This window comes from Chionomys nivalis, chromosome 13, assembly GCF_950005125.1.
Source record: "Chionomys nivalis chromosome 13, mChiNiv1.1, whole genome shotgun sequence".
Classification (NCBI taxonomy): domain Eukaryota; kingdom Metazoa; phylum Chordata; class Mammalia; order Rodentia; family Cricetidae; genus Chionomys; species Chionomys nivalis.
In genome coordinates this window covers 13,210,795-13,222,980 of record NC_080098.1, presented here as the reverse complement: position 1 = coordinate 13,222,980, position 12,186 = coordinate 13,210,795, and the positions used below count along the sequence as shown (strand labels likewise).

Sequence of the window (12,186 nt, the reverse complement as noted above, 5' to 3'; positions counted from 1 at the left end):
ACTCAAGGTCACAGCAGTTAGTAATCTTATTTGTGCAGATAAAATAAGAAAACACCATTTACGTGGCTAAAATAAACAGAGTTCAAAACATTTCTACTATGTATAAAAACAGATTCTTGAGGCAAGTGATAGTAAAGCAACTTATAAAACTTTGTCTGATAGCTATTTGTCTAATTAATTACTAAAATGCTCAAATAACTGAAAACTCAAACCAACACAAAAATCTATATACCAGGGGCCAAAAAATAAATTTGGAGGAAAAAAAGAAAAGAAAAAAAAAAAGACTACAATTAGTCTGTGAAAGCTTTCCTTTATAAGCCACTATTTTCACTGTCAGTGTGTGTGTGTGCATTTTCATGTGGGGAGGGGACTTATTGCTTCAGGCTAGTAAGCTACCCTAGCTGTGAATACTTCTGACTTATGGAGGGCCATGGAGCTGTAAAACCAACAAAGTAAACCTTGCAGATAATATGTTTGTATTGTTTCATTTTAAGTTTGCTGAAGGAAAGGATGTGCTTCCCACATTAGATGACAGGTAATACATGAAAGAAAGGAGCTGTTTAATGGAAATGTGTGATGAGTCCTTTTGTCATGCAAAGAGGCCATGTGTCAAATGAATAAACAGCCTCTAATTAGAAATTTAAATACAATTTTATTAAATACTGTATGAGAGAAAATTCAGAAGATTTTTAAAATAAAGTATGAGTTTATATATTTTTCATTATAAAATAATACATAACATATAATATCTATGACTTAAAAATAAAAATGACTACTGGTCAACAAAGGCATTTCCTTGCTTTGGCATTGTCTGCAAGAATTTTCTGCCGCAGCATGCATCCCAAATATAAAAACAGTCAGTTCTGCTTCTACACCTCCAAGAGTTTAATTACCTTTATCACCTGTGTTCCCATCTCTAGCTTTGTCTTCCAGCTGTGCTGGCCTCCCACATAATTACACTTCAAGGTGCAGTTCACCTTCCTCCTCATTTTCTTTTTTACTGGGCTACAAAGGCGGCCCACCCTCTACTAAGAACCTGGCCTCTCAGACTCCACGCAAACACAGAAGACTTCCCTCTTGAGAACTGGTATCTCACCAATAAGGTCCATGGTAAGTGGGAGTGGGCTTTTCCTATCTAAAGAGACATCCTCTGGACAACCTTCCCAGAGGGTAGATTATGTATTTATTTAATGTGAGGCCTTTTATCAGTCTTAATTTTAGCCACATACAAACTCACAAACATACCGTGTAAGCATAGTTGTTATTGAGCCCATTTTACAAGTAAGTAAGGTAGGGAAAAGCTAAGTAACATGTTCAAATTTATACTCTCTACAAAAAGATTAAGACAGAATTCAATGCAAAAAAAAAAAACTTTCATCTCTAAGCTATGTTGGCTGTTTTACTTAAGATTCAATTTGTAAATTTATAATTTTTAAGTTTCAATTTGTAAAGAGAGGAAGCTTTGGGGAGGCAGTGGAAGTAATCATTACCATCTTATGAATTTGATAAACACTGGGAGCATATCATCCACCAAACCATAAGGTGAGTATGTCCCATAAAGTTCTGTTTCTTCCTCCTACGGTTGCTGGTGTTTGAAATGAGGTCTCACTATGTTGTCCAGTCTGTCTTCAACCTCCTGGGCTCAAGTAATCACCCTGCCTTGGTCTCCTGAGCTGGGAATAGAGGTACACATCAACCAACACCAAACTACTCTATGAGATTTTAAAGATACACCCTCTGATGTGTGCTGGCTTCTCCAAAGCACTTTATATCACATTTCTATTAAAAACTCGAATTTTGAACATTCATCTATTAAATTCAGCAAAACAGACCATTTAAAACTTCTTTGGCTTATATGGAAAAAATCTTGACAGGGCAATGGGTAAGCTGACCACTGCTGATATCAAAAGATGTACTACATCAATTTGCCATGATTCTATTCCTTCTAAATGTGATGCAGCTTGCTAGCAGGCAAAATACGAATTATCTTAACACTTGGATAACCTCCGTAATGAAGAGACATATTGTCACTCTTAATGTCTTTTAGTGTAATATATGCTAGTCAGAATGGAACTTCATGATGAGACATGAGTGAAAAGGCAGAGAGAGAACTCCAAGGGCTGCCCCACCACAGAAAGTGACTAACCTGGCAAAACTGTCAGAATCAACTTTATCTGAACCCTGGAAACTAGTCAAAGCTCATGGCAATCAGGCAAGCACTTAAGATCACATGAAGCTGAGTCTCAGTAAGGGTTCTGAAGACACCAACCCCCATAAAGGATGCAAATTCCCAGTGCAGGAAAAACACAGCTTATCTTTTTCTCAAAGAATTATGGGTGTTTTGATCTGTCTGTCTACTCTGATATTTAAAGACTTTTTCCTTTTTCCTTTTTTTGAATCAAGTTTAGAATTATGAAAGTATACAGACAGGAGTTATCAAGAACATTTAAAGTTGACCAATGAAGCGTTCTGTAGTTAAAGGCCCTTACGACCAAATCTGATAAACCTGAGTTTGATTCCTGGAACCCACATGATAAAAGGAAAGAACAAACTACCTTAAATTTTTCCCTGACAATTAATACTTAAGTTTCTGAGTGATTATTTGGGAATAGCTGCCAACACAGAAAAACTCCGCTTAGAAATCAGTCAAAGGGTAACAGTTGGGAAGAAAGTCTTCTGGGAAGTGTCTTTGAAATGTTTCCTAAATTCCTTGGAAACTAGAAGACCGAGTGTGGTGCTTTTTTGTGCTCTAACAAATAAAGCTTGCTGAAGATCAGAAGGTGGAGTTAGGCCACTAGTTAACCATAAAGGTCTGGAGGTCTGTATAGACAGACAGGAAGTAAAATAGCTGGGCAGAAAGAAGAATATAAGGAGGGAGGAGATAAGAGCTCACCCCATTTTTAGCTGAGGAGTTAGCAAGATCAGAGCTAGCTGTGGCTTGCTCCTTTCTTTATCTGATCTTTCGGCATCTGCAGTGCTATCTGGCTTTGGGTTTTTTTTTTTGTTTTGTTTTTTGTTTTTTTGAGACAGGGTTTCTCTGTGGTTTTGGAGCCTGTCCTGGAACTAGCTCTTGTAGACCAGGCTGGTCTCGAACTCACAGAGATCCGCCTGCCTCTGCCTCCCGAGTGCTGGGATTAAAGGCGTGCGCCACCAACCGCCCGGCTGGCTTTGGGTTTTTAATAAGACCAATTAGAACTGGTTCGAAGCATGTGCATGCCCAAGGACGAGCATGTGCTCAGAAAGATTAGAGAAGGTGTTGAAGTTCTCACCACTGTACATCTTCAAGCTTTGTGTAAGGAGCAAGCACAGAGTTGTTGAAAGAGTTGCCAGTACCAAACTGAGCACTGAAAGCATGCTCCAAGAGTTCAACTGGCCGTGGTGGTTTGAATAAGAATGGCCTCCATAGGCTCATATATCTGTATGCTTAGTCCCCATTTGATGAACTGTTTGGAAAGATTAGGAGGTGTAGTCTTATTGGAGTGAATGTGTCATTATTAGAAGAGGTGTGTTGTTGGGGGTGGGCTTTGGGATTTCAAAAGTTCAGTGTATGTCTGTCTTCCCACTACCAACCCCCTCTCTCTGCCTGCTGTCTGTGGATAAGAATGTAAATCTCTCAGCTACTGCTCCACAAGCTTCCTGCCATGATGATAATGGACTAGCCCTCTGAAACTGTAAGCAAGTCCCCAATTAAATGCTTCCATTTATAGGAGTTGCCTTGGTCAGGGTTTCTTTATAGCAATACAACAGTGACTAAGATATTGGCCAAGACTGGGACAGTCTCATCTGTCTGCAGCTCACTTCTGTCTCTTTCTCCTCCTCCCCTCTTCCATGTGCCTTAGGGATCTCTGCACAAACATTGGATGACTATAAATTTAAGCAGAGTCCAATGGCCAAACAGCCAATTATGGATATTTTATACACTTAGTTTAGAATAGTCAGTAGACAAATAGCACAAACTCTGGGGATGTAGGAAATATAATTGTCATATTATATACTTAAAATGTCTAGTTATACATATATTTAAAAAACCAGCCAGGCAGTGGTGGCGCATGCCTTTAATCCCAGCACTCGGGAGGCAGAGACAGGCGGATCTCTGTGAGTTCGAGGCCAGCCTGGTCTACAAGAGCTAGTTCCAGGACAGGAACCAAAAGCTACGGAGAAACCCTGTCTCAAAAAAATCAAAAAAAAAAAAAAAAAAAAAAACATACAAAGAAAGAGATAAACTGGTTAATACACAGAGAAAAAAATTAATAGCAGTTGTCTGACAAGTGTAAACATTAGATCCACTAGACAAAGGCTTTTAACTCTTAATGTGGTCAAGAACATGTACATGAAATATGGGAATATTCTCTTTCCAAATCAGACTATCAGCAAAAAGAAAGAAAAACTTTAAAAAGTTCAAAACAAAACTACTTCCAGACTTAAAAATACAATAAGTAAAAAGGAAATATCAGTAGGTTAAGCTCAATATCAGATCTTCATGGATAGAAGGACTCAATGAATGTGAGGATAAGTCAGAAGGATGAAAGAAAAAACAGATCCCAGAGACCTTTAGGACCTATAGAGAATTCCAACATGTGTGTAATGAGTTCAGAAAGGAGAAAGGAAGGAAAAAGTATGCACTTAGAAAATATTTGAAGAAAAAAAGAAATTGAAAACTTGAAAAATTTGGAAGATGTGAATCTACACATCTAAGATTCAAGAAACTTTAAGTGGTGTTAAAAAAAATTCAACACAGAAATATTATCAGCAAAAATAGAAAAATCAAGAACAGGTGTGGTGGTGCACATATTTACTTCCAGCACTTGGGAAGAAGAGGCAGGAGGATCTGAGTTAAAGGCCATTACAAAAGGAAGCACTAACAGAAGAACTGGGAAACAAACAAGTTAAAAGGCATACCCAACACATCACACAAGAAGAAGGGAAGGAAGAAAGGAAGGGAGGGGGGAGGAAGAGAGAGAGACAAAGGGAGGAATAGACAAGATACATTAAAATAAATTTTAAAAAATAATGAGTAATAGAAGACTAACCTCAGAAACAGATCATAAAATTGTATTCTAGAATAAACAGAAAAACTTCAAAGAAACATTTTTTCCATTATGTTTAGAATGCTTAAGACTGAAACAAGAAAATCCAAAAAATACCACTTGCGGGACTTTGTACTGATGATTGAAGAAGATTTTCATTCACTAAAAATTGATGACAGGCTGGGCACGGTGAGCACACCTTTATTTTCACCACTCGGGAGGCAAAGGCAGGTGTATCTCATCTACAGAGGGTGTTCTAGGGCAGCCTGGGCTACAAAGAGAAAAGTCATCTCAAAAATGTTGGTTATGATTATTTTTCTCATTTTCTCTCTCTCTCTCTCTCTCTCTCTCTGTGTGTGTGTGTGTAGGGGGTTGCTTATTTGTTTATTTAATTTGTTTTGGACCCTTGGCCAACACTGAATTTGATAAATAGCTGAAAATGATGCATTCATGCTGCTGGGATTACAGGCACATGACATACATCTGTGGTGATATCTTGTTTGTGAAATAAAGCATGCCTTAAGATCAGAGGGCGGGCTAGCCACTAGCTAACTAACCATCAAGGTCTGGAGGTCTGTACAGACAGACTAGAAGTGATGTGGCAGGGCAGAGAGAGAAAGTGATAAGGCAGGAGGAGACAGGAAATCACTCTCTTTTGGACTGGGAAGTTGAGTAGGTAAGGTGGTTGTGTTTTTTGCCCCTTCATCTCTCTGATTCTCAGAATTTTCCCCTATGTCTGAATCTGGGCTTTTATTAAGATCTATTAGAACTCATGCTATACATTGGCACCCAACTTAAAGGCAGGAATTCATGAAAAAGCCACTTGCCAGTGGTGATAAAGCCACAGGCTAGAGCTGCAAATGGGGCTCCTGCCCTGCCCAGCTCGGCTCCCCCCCCACCCCTCCCCCTCTGAGTGAGTTTGGGATTTTCCTACTGTGCCACCCAACTCCAGAAGCACCTGGGCTCCAAACACCACACGACTTGCCCGCCCTAGACTGGCTGGCTCTGGTTTCAGGCAGCCCCTGCCACACATGCTCCCTCCCCATCAATCCCCTGTGCATTTTCAGACAGTTGGCTCTCCCCACCATGGGCGGGATAGGCTTTCCTACACCCTCTCCTTGAGCTACCACTTGCAGCTCATGGCTACATCTAGCAGTCACAGCTGTCCTTAGCCAAACTGTCCACTGCCTGTGTTCTCTGCTCAAGACATGCTATGCCTCACAGTTCACTGACATTGTCAGCAGGTTTGGCAAGACAATTGGAATAATCTAAAAGGTGGAATTAGTTAAAAGAGAGAGGTTTTTTTCCCTCACATTAAAAAAGGGGAAACACTATTACTATGGAGGGATTTATGTCTCTGTATGACATAAATGGAACAATTAAATGAAAGGAAAACTAATTTAGATGGGACTTCTGTAATGTCAATTATAAACATTATCAGTTTTATCATTTTTCTTTTTCACTAAAAAAGTTGGTTAATATGAGTGCTAAGATACAAGTTTTAGAAAAACTTAATTAGATCACAGAGATATTTAGATTCAGACAGAAAAAAAATAATGTAGAACCAATTTCAGCATTGCACTGTAAGGTTAGAGAGGAAATGCTTAAGGTATTCAGACAACCAATTTGAATTTATCCAGTCACCTTACAAGAACTGTCAAACGACAGATATTCCCAAGGCTGTGTTAGATTTAAGGACATTCAAAGAAGTAATAGTCTCATAAGGCATGCATTCACCTTTTGTGAAGTAGATGTTAAACTTGTGGTCAATGTATAACAGACTGGAGGGACTTGGTTAAAGCGGTTAAGTCTCAATTACACTGAACAACCTGGTGGAAAGAAGAGGCTAAGACCATTGAACAACAAAGTAGAGCTAGAGGTATGGAAATCTCCAAGACCAACTACTTGGAAGAGAGAGATTACGCTGATGTACAAAGAAAATCTCTATATGATGACCATGTTCTATATTTGTGCCACATAGCAGTTTTGAATGCTTGGGACAGAATTGGAGAAGTAGGAAATTAAAACTGAGTCATTTACTAAAGCTATACAGGGCGCAAAGGAAGCCTTCACGGATTTTCTTACCAAGACTGAATTCAGCAGTAAATAGAATGATACCAGATTCAGATGCTAGATAAATAAGAATTCAATCTCTGGCTTTTGAAAATGCTAGCACAGAATGCAAAAGGGTAATTCAGCCATTAAAGGCAAGATCAGCATCCTTGGAAGAATGGATCCAAGATACAATCAATATTGAATCTCATGACCATGATGACACATGGATAGGAGGGTGATTTCCAGAGACCTGAAGAAAAATCGAAATGTCAAGTGTTTCAATTGTGGCAAACAAAGTCACCTAAAAAGGTACTGTAAACAGGTTCCTAGAAACAGTATTTTTTCTAAGCATAATTCAAATAGAACATCTCTCCCTTCTGGATTATTCAGAAGGTGTGGCAAAGGCGAATATTGGACCAATGAATATAGATCATAAGGGACAGTCAAGGTAACCCCTTGCAGTCGGGAAACTCCTTCTTGAGGAGCCTCCCACAGGTCCCCACGCCAAATTTGGTTCAGTCATTAACTGTGGAGGAAATGCCTTCCGAGAACAATTAAAGGACCTAATGCCTATAATAAGAAACCACACTGCTCTGGATGATAGAAAGACTATAGAGGAGAGAATGAAAGTTCAGGAGAAACCATAAAGTGAGTATTTTGCAAACTTCTATTGATGAACAAAGACCAAAATTAAAAATATGAGTAAATGACGTCATTAAAGGCCTTGAAGAAACAGGTACAGATGTCACAATAATTGCACCAATCAATACTTTACCATCCATTACATGGATGACAACTTACTAGTTGATTCAAATACAGATACTACAAAAAACATGTTTGAATATGTAAAGAAAATTTTGCCGTGTTGAGGATTATAAATTGCTCCTGAAAAAAAATACAAAGATGATATTCTGTTAATTATTTAGACTATAAAATAGGTTTACAAAAAGTTAGACCCCAAATTATCACCTGAAGTTAAGAGAGTATTGGTTTTGATGAAAGAGAAATTATAGATTGCATATGTGGATCATATGGATTTGAAGCTTAATTGCACTCTGGTCTTATTATCCTCCAAATATTACCCTATAAGAATTTTAATGTAGAGGGAAGATATTATCTTAGAATGGATCTTTTTACCACATAAACTTAGTAAAATTAAAGATTTAAGCAGAGAAGGTCTGAATTAGTTCTAAAGGAAAATTGAGACTTCATCAATTACCAGGAACAGACCCAGCAGAAATTATAGTACCTTTTTAATAATGATGAAATTGACAAATTATGGGCACAAATTGAACCCTGGCAGAGAACTTGTAGTAATTTTTTGGGAGAGATTAACAACAATTATCCCAAAAGCCAGAGAATTCAATTTATAAAGAGAACTAACTTGATCCATCCTCACATTGTATGGAAAAACACCAATAACTGGAGCCTCTTCATTCTATACTGATGCAATAAATCAGGAAAGGCAGGGTACAAATCAGAAAATTTAAGTAAAATGGATGAGAGCCCATATAATTTGTCCAAAAGTCAGAATTATATGCTAGTCTCATGGTACTAAGGTATTTTATGGAACCTCTTAACATAGTTACCAATTCTCAATATGAAGAGTTGTTTTGCATATCAAAACCACTGAATATAAATATACCAGATGATACAGAATCAACTTCATTATTTATTCAGGTACAAGAAATAACCAGGAATAGGAATCATCCCAATAGATAACACACATCCGATCCCATATGGGTCTGCCAGGACCTCTAGCAGAAGATAATGCAGAAATTGATCAAATGCCATATTCTGTAGATCTCTGAAGTATTTAAAGATGACCTGTTTATCTAAAATATATCTGTTTGACTTTGAAAACATACCTAATATTATTACAAGTTGATGTAAAATGTTTTAATGGCATAGGTTCTTTTCTTTCTTTTTTCTTTTCTTTTTTTTTCTTTCTTTCTTCTTTTAATGACAATGAGACATGTCTGCTCCTGGCAGCACCAATCTACTTTAGAGATGATGGGTATCAAAGAAACTCCACATCATATTTACTTTCTTTATGGCAAAGGTTAGCCTCAGGGTAAGAAAGTGCTCTTGCCTGGACTGCTGACAGAATGCTGTACAAATTGGACAAGTGGGCACAAAAAAAGGACTGCCAAACTTTGTCAAGACAAATAGTATAGCCCTTCAGAATATCCTGCTTCACAAAACAGTTTGTCAGATGTGCTAGGCCTGTAGGTTGAAGATGGATGCCTCAACATTGCAGAGGAACCTTCCAGCTGCTTCTGCCATTTTCACATTTTTTAGAAGTCGCTTGCTTGCACTTCCTGCTTACTCAGATAATATTATTTCCTTCTTGGGTCTCTGATAGAGTTAAAGATTTTATAGTTTTTCTTGTTACCATGTTCAGAAAATAAATTCACTACAGAAATGTAAAATGTATAAGGTTGAGAGACATAGATAGTTTTGGTAATGCAAGTTAGATTAGAAAGTGAATTAGGTACAACTTTTGGACTCACCAAGATAGGCTAGACATAAAGTATTTTCTCTGAATTTGTCAATTATTAGTGGATTAGACATTGTTGATGTATTTATTGCTTGTATATATTATTGTATATAGCTATTGTACTTATTGTATAGTTTTTTTCTTACATTAACCTTTTTAATTTTTTTAACAAAAAAATGGGAAATGTGTTATCTTTTTTGTACAAATAAAGCTTGCCTGAAGATCAGAAGGTAGAGCTAGCCATTAGCTAACCATAGAGGACAGGAAGTGATATGGCTGGGCTGAGAGAGAAAGTGATAAAGCAGGAGCTGGGAACTCACTCTCTTTTTGACTGGGAAGTTGAGAAGGTAAGGTGGCTGTGGTTTTGTTTCTTCATCTCTCTGATCTCTCAGCATTTTCCCTTATGTCTGATTCTGGGCTTTTATTAAGACCTATTAGAACTCCTGCTACATGTAACTTATGCAGTGCTAAGGCTCAAACCCTGGGCTTACTGTAGGCCAGGCAAGATCCAACTAAGCTACAAACCCTAGTCTAATTTTTGAGACATGTCTCATTTAGTGAAGGATGAACTTAGATGTAGCAAGCTGGCTGGTCTTGAACACCTGGTCTTCCTGTCTCCCCCTCTCCTGTGATGGGATTATAGGCATGTATCACCACATACAGCTATAATTACTTTTTTTTAAAAAAAACTTAAAACTACTTGGTATTAAGCAAAGATAAAATTATTTAATAGCGACTTTTTTTCTGAGATAAAAGAAATCACTAGAAAAGTTTGGAAGTATTTTGGCACAAATGAAAACAAATCATAGCAAAACTTACAATGCTAAAAGCATTGTTTACAAGAAAGTTTACTATTAGATACACATTTTTGAAAGAAAGAAAGGAAGGAAGGAAGGAAGGAAGGAAGGAAGGAAGGAAGGAAGGAAGAAAGAAAGAAAGAAAGAAAGAAAGAAAGAAAGAAAGAAAGAAAGGCTGGAGAGATGGCTCAGCAATTAAAAGCACTTGCTCCTCTTGCAGGGGACCTGAGTTTGATTCCAGCACCCAAATCTTTCAATGATTCATTGCTTTCTTCTAGCTTCCAAGGCACTGCACAGATGATCCACAAACATATGGTCTTCACACAGAGAAACACAAGGTCCTTATAATGAGAGGCAAACAAAAAGTGAAAACTGAAAGGGAGGGAGGGCAAGAGCTTAACCTACTTTATAGAACTAGAAAAAAAAAGCAAAGTAAATCCAAAGCAAACATAGCAAAAGATATAAAAGTGTACACAGCAACAAACTAAAGAATATATATATAAAACAAGCCAGGCAGTGATGGAGTACACCTTTAATTCTAGCACTCAGGAGGCAGAGTTGGAAGTCAATCATTGGAGTAGGTATAGCCTTGTGGGAGGAAGTGTGTCAATGTCTCTTCCTGCTGCCTGTGGATCCAGATGTAGAATTGTCAGTACCTCTCCAGCATGCTACCATGCTCTCCCATGATGATAATGGTAGATAAAAATCGATGCTCACTTCATCTCCCTTCTACCCCAGCATTATCAAAGGAACCTCCTACAATGTGGGAAATACTTTTATCTACATTGTCTAATATTCTTACGGTTTGGATGAGATGTCCCCTCAAAAGGCTCATATATTGAAGGCTTGGCCCTTAGCTGGTAAATTGTGAAGGTGACTTCATCAATATATTAACCCATTGATGAGTTCACAGCTGAATGGTTATTAGAAGCTGGAACATTATTTGGAGGAAGTATGTCAGTGGGGGTACATTTTCTGGTCTCTTTCTCTATCTCTGCTTCCTACCCTACATGGGTTTTGCACTATCACATGCTCCCTGTCATGAAAGTCTCCCTCATTATATCCTACCAGCAAGGGAGCTGGATCCATTTAAAAGGAGAGGAAGGTTTTTTTTTTTTTTTTAGCTCAAATTCAGAGGTTCCTTTTCAATTGTTCCTCAAAAATACTTTGTCACAACACAAAGCTGATTAGTCTAAAAGGCCACTGAGGGCCGGGCGATGGTGGCACATGCCTTTAATCTCAGCATTCGGGAGGCAGAGGCAGGAGGATCTCTGTGAGTTCGAGACCAGCCTGGTCTACAGAGCTAGTTCCAGGACAGGCTCCAAAGTCACAGAGAAACCCTGTCTCGAAAAACCAAAAATAAATAAATAAATAAATAAATAAATAAATAAATGGCCACTGAGTACTTGAGGTAACGGGCAGCACTTACAGAATGAAACTTCAAATTTTATTTGACTTGAGTTTAAATACTTACACATTGTTAGTGGCTACTACTATAATTAGTATATTTCTAGAGTGCCTTCTCTTGTTATAGAAGAAAAACTACATGTGGGGTAGGTCTGGCCAATCACATGCACTTTGGTATAGAATGAACACATGTGGCAAAAAAACCAGCTATTTATTTATTTATTTACTTATTTAGTACATGGGACTTAATGTAGCTATATCATTAGCTGCATTCCTAGCCCAAAGATCACTTCAGACAGCAACGAAGTTGCTGGCTTTCCTGTAACAATGTTAGCAAAGGTCCTACTACTCAACCTGGGTGTTGGCCATACCCTTGAATGGGGGCAAGTTTGGTTCTAGA

General features: G+C 38.0%; 1 protein-coding gene across 1 annotated transcript in view; it reads right to left on the bottom strand.

The window, feature by feature from the left end:
- The window catches only part of Dnajc1 (DnaJ heat shock protein family (Hsp40) member C1), a 177,671-nt gene that overhangs the window by 101,507 nt on the left and 63,978 nt on the right, over nucleotides 1-12,186 (bottom strand). The window lies entirely within an intron of this gene.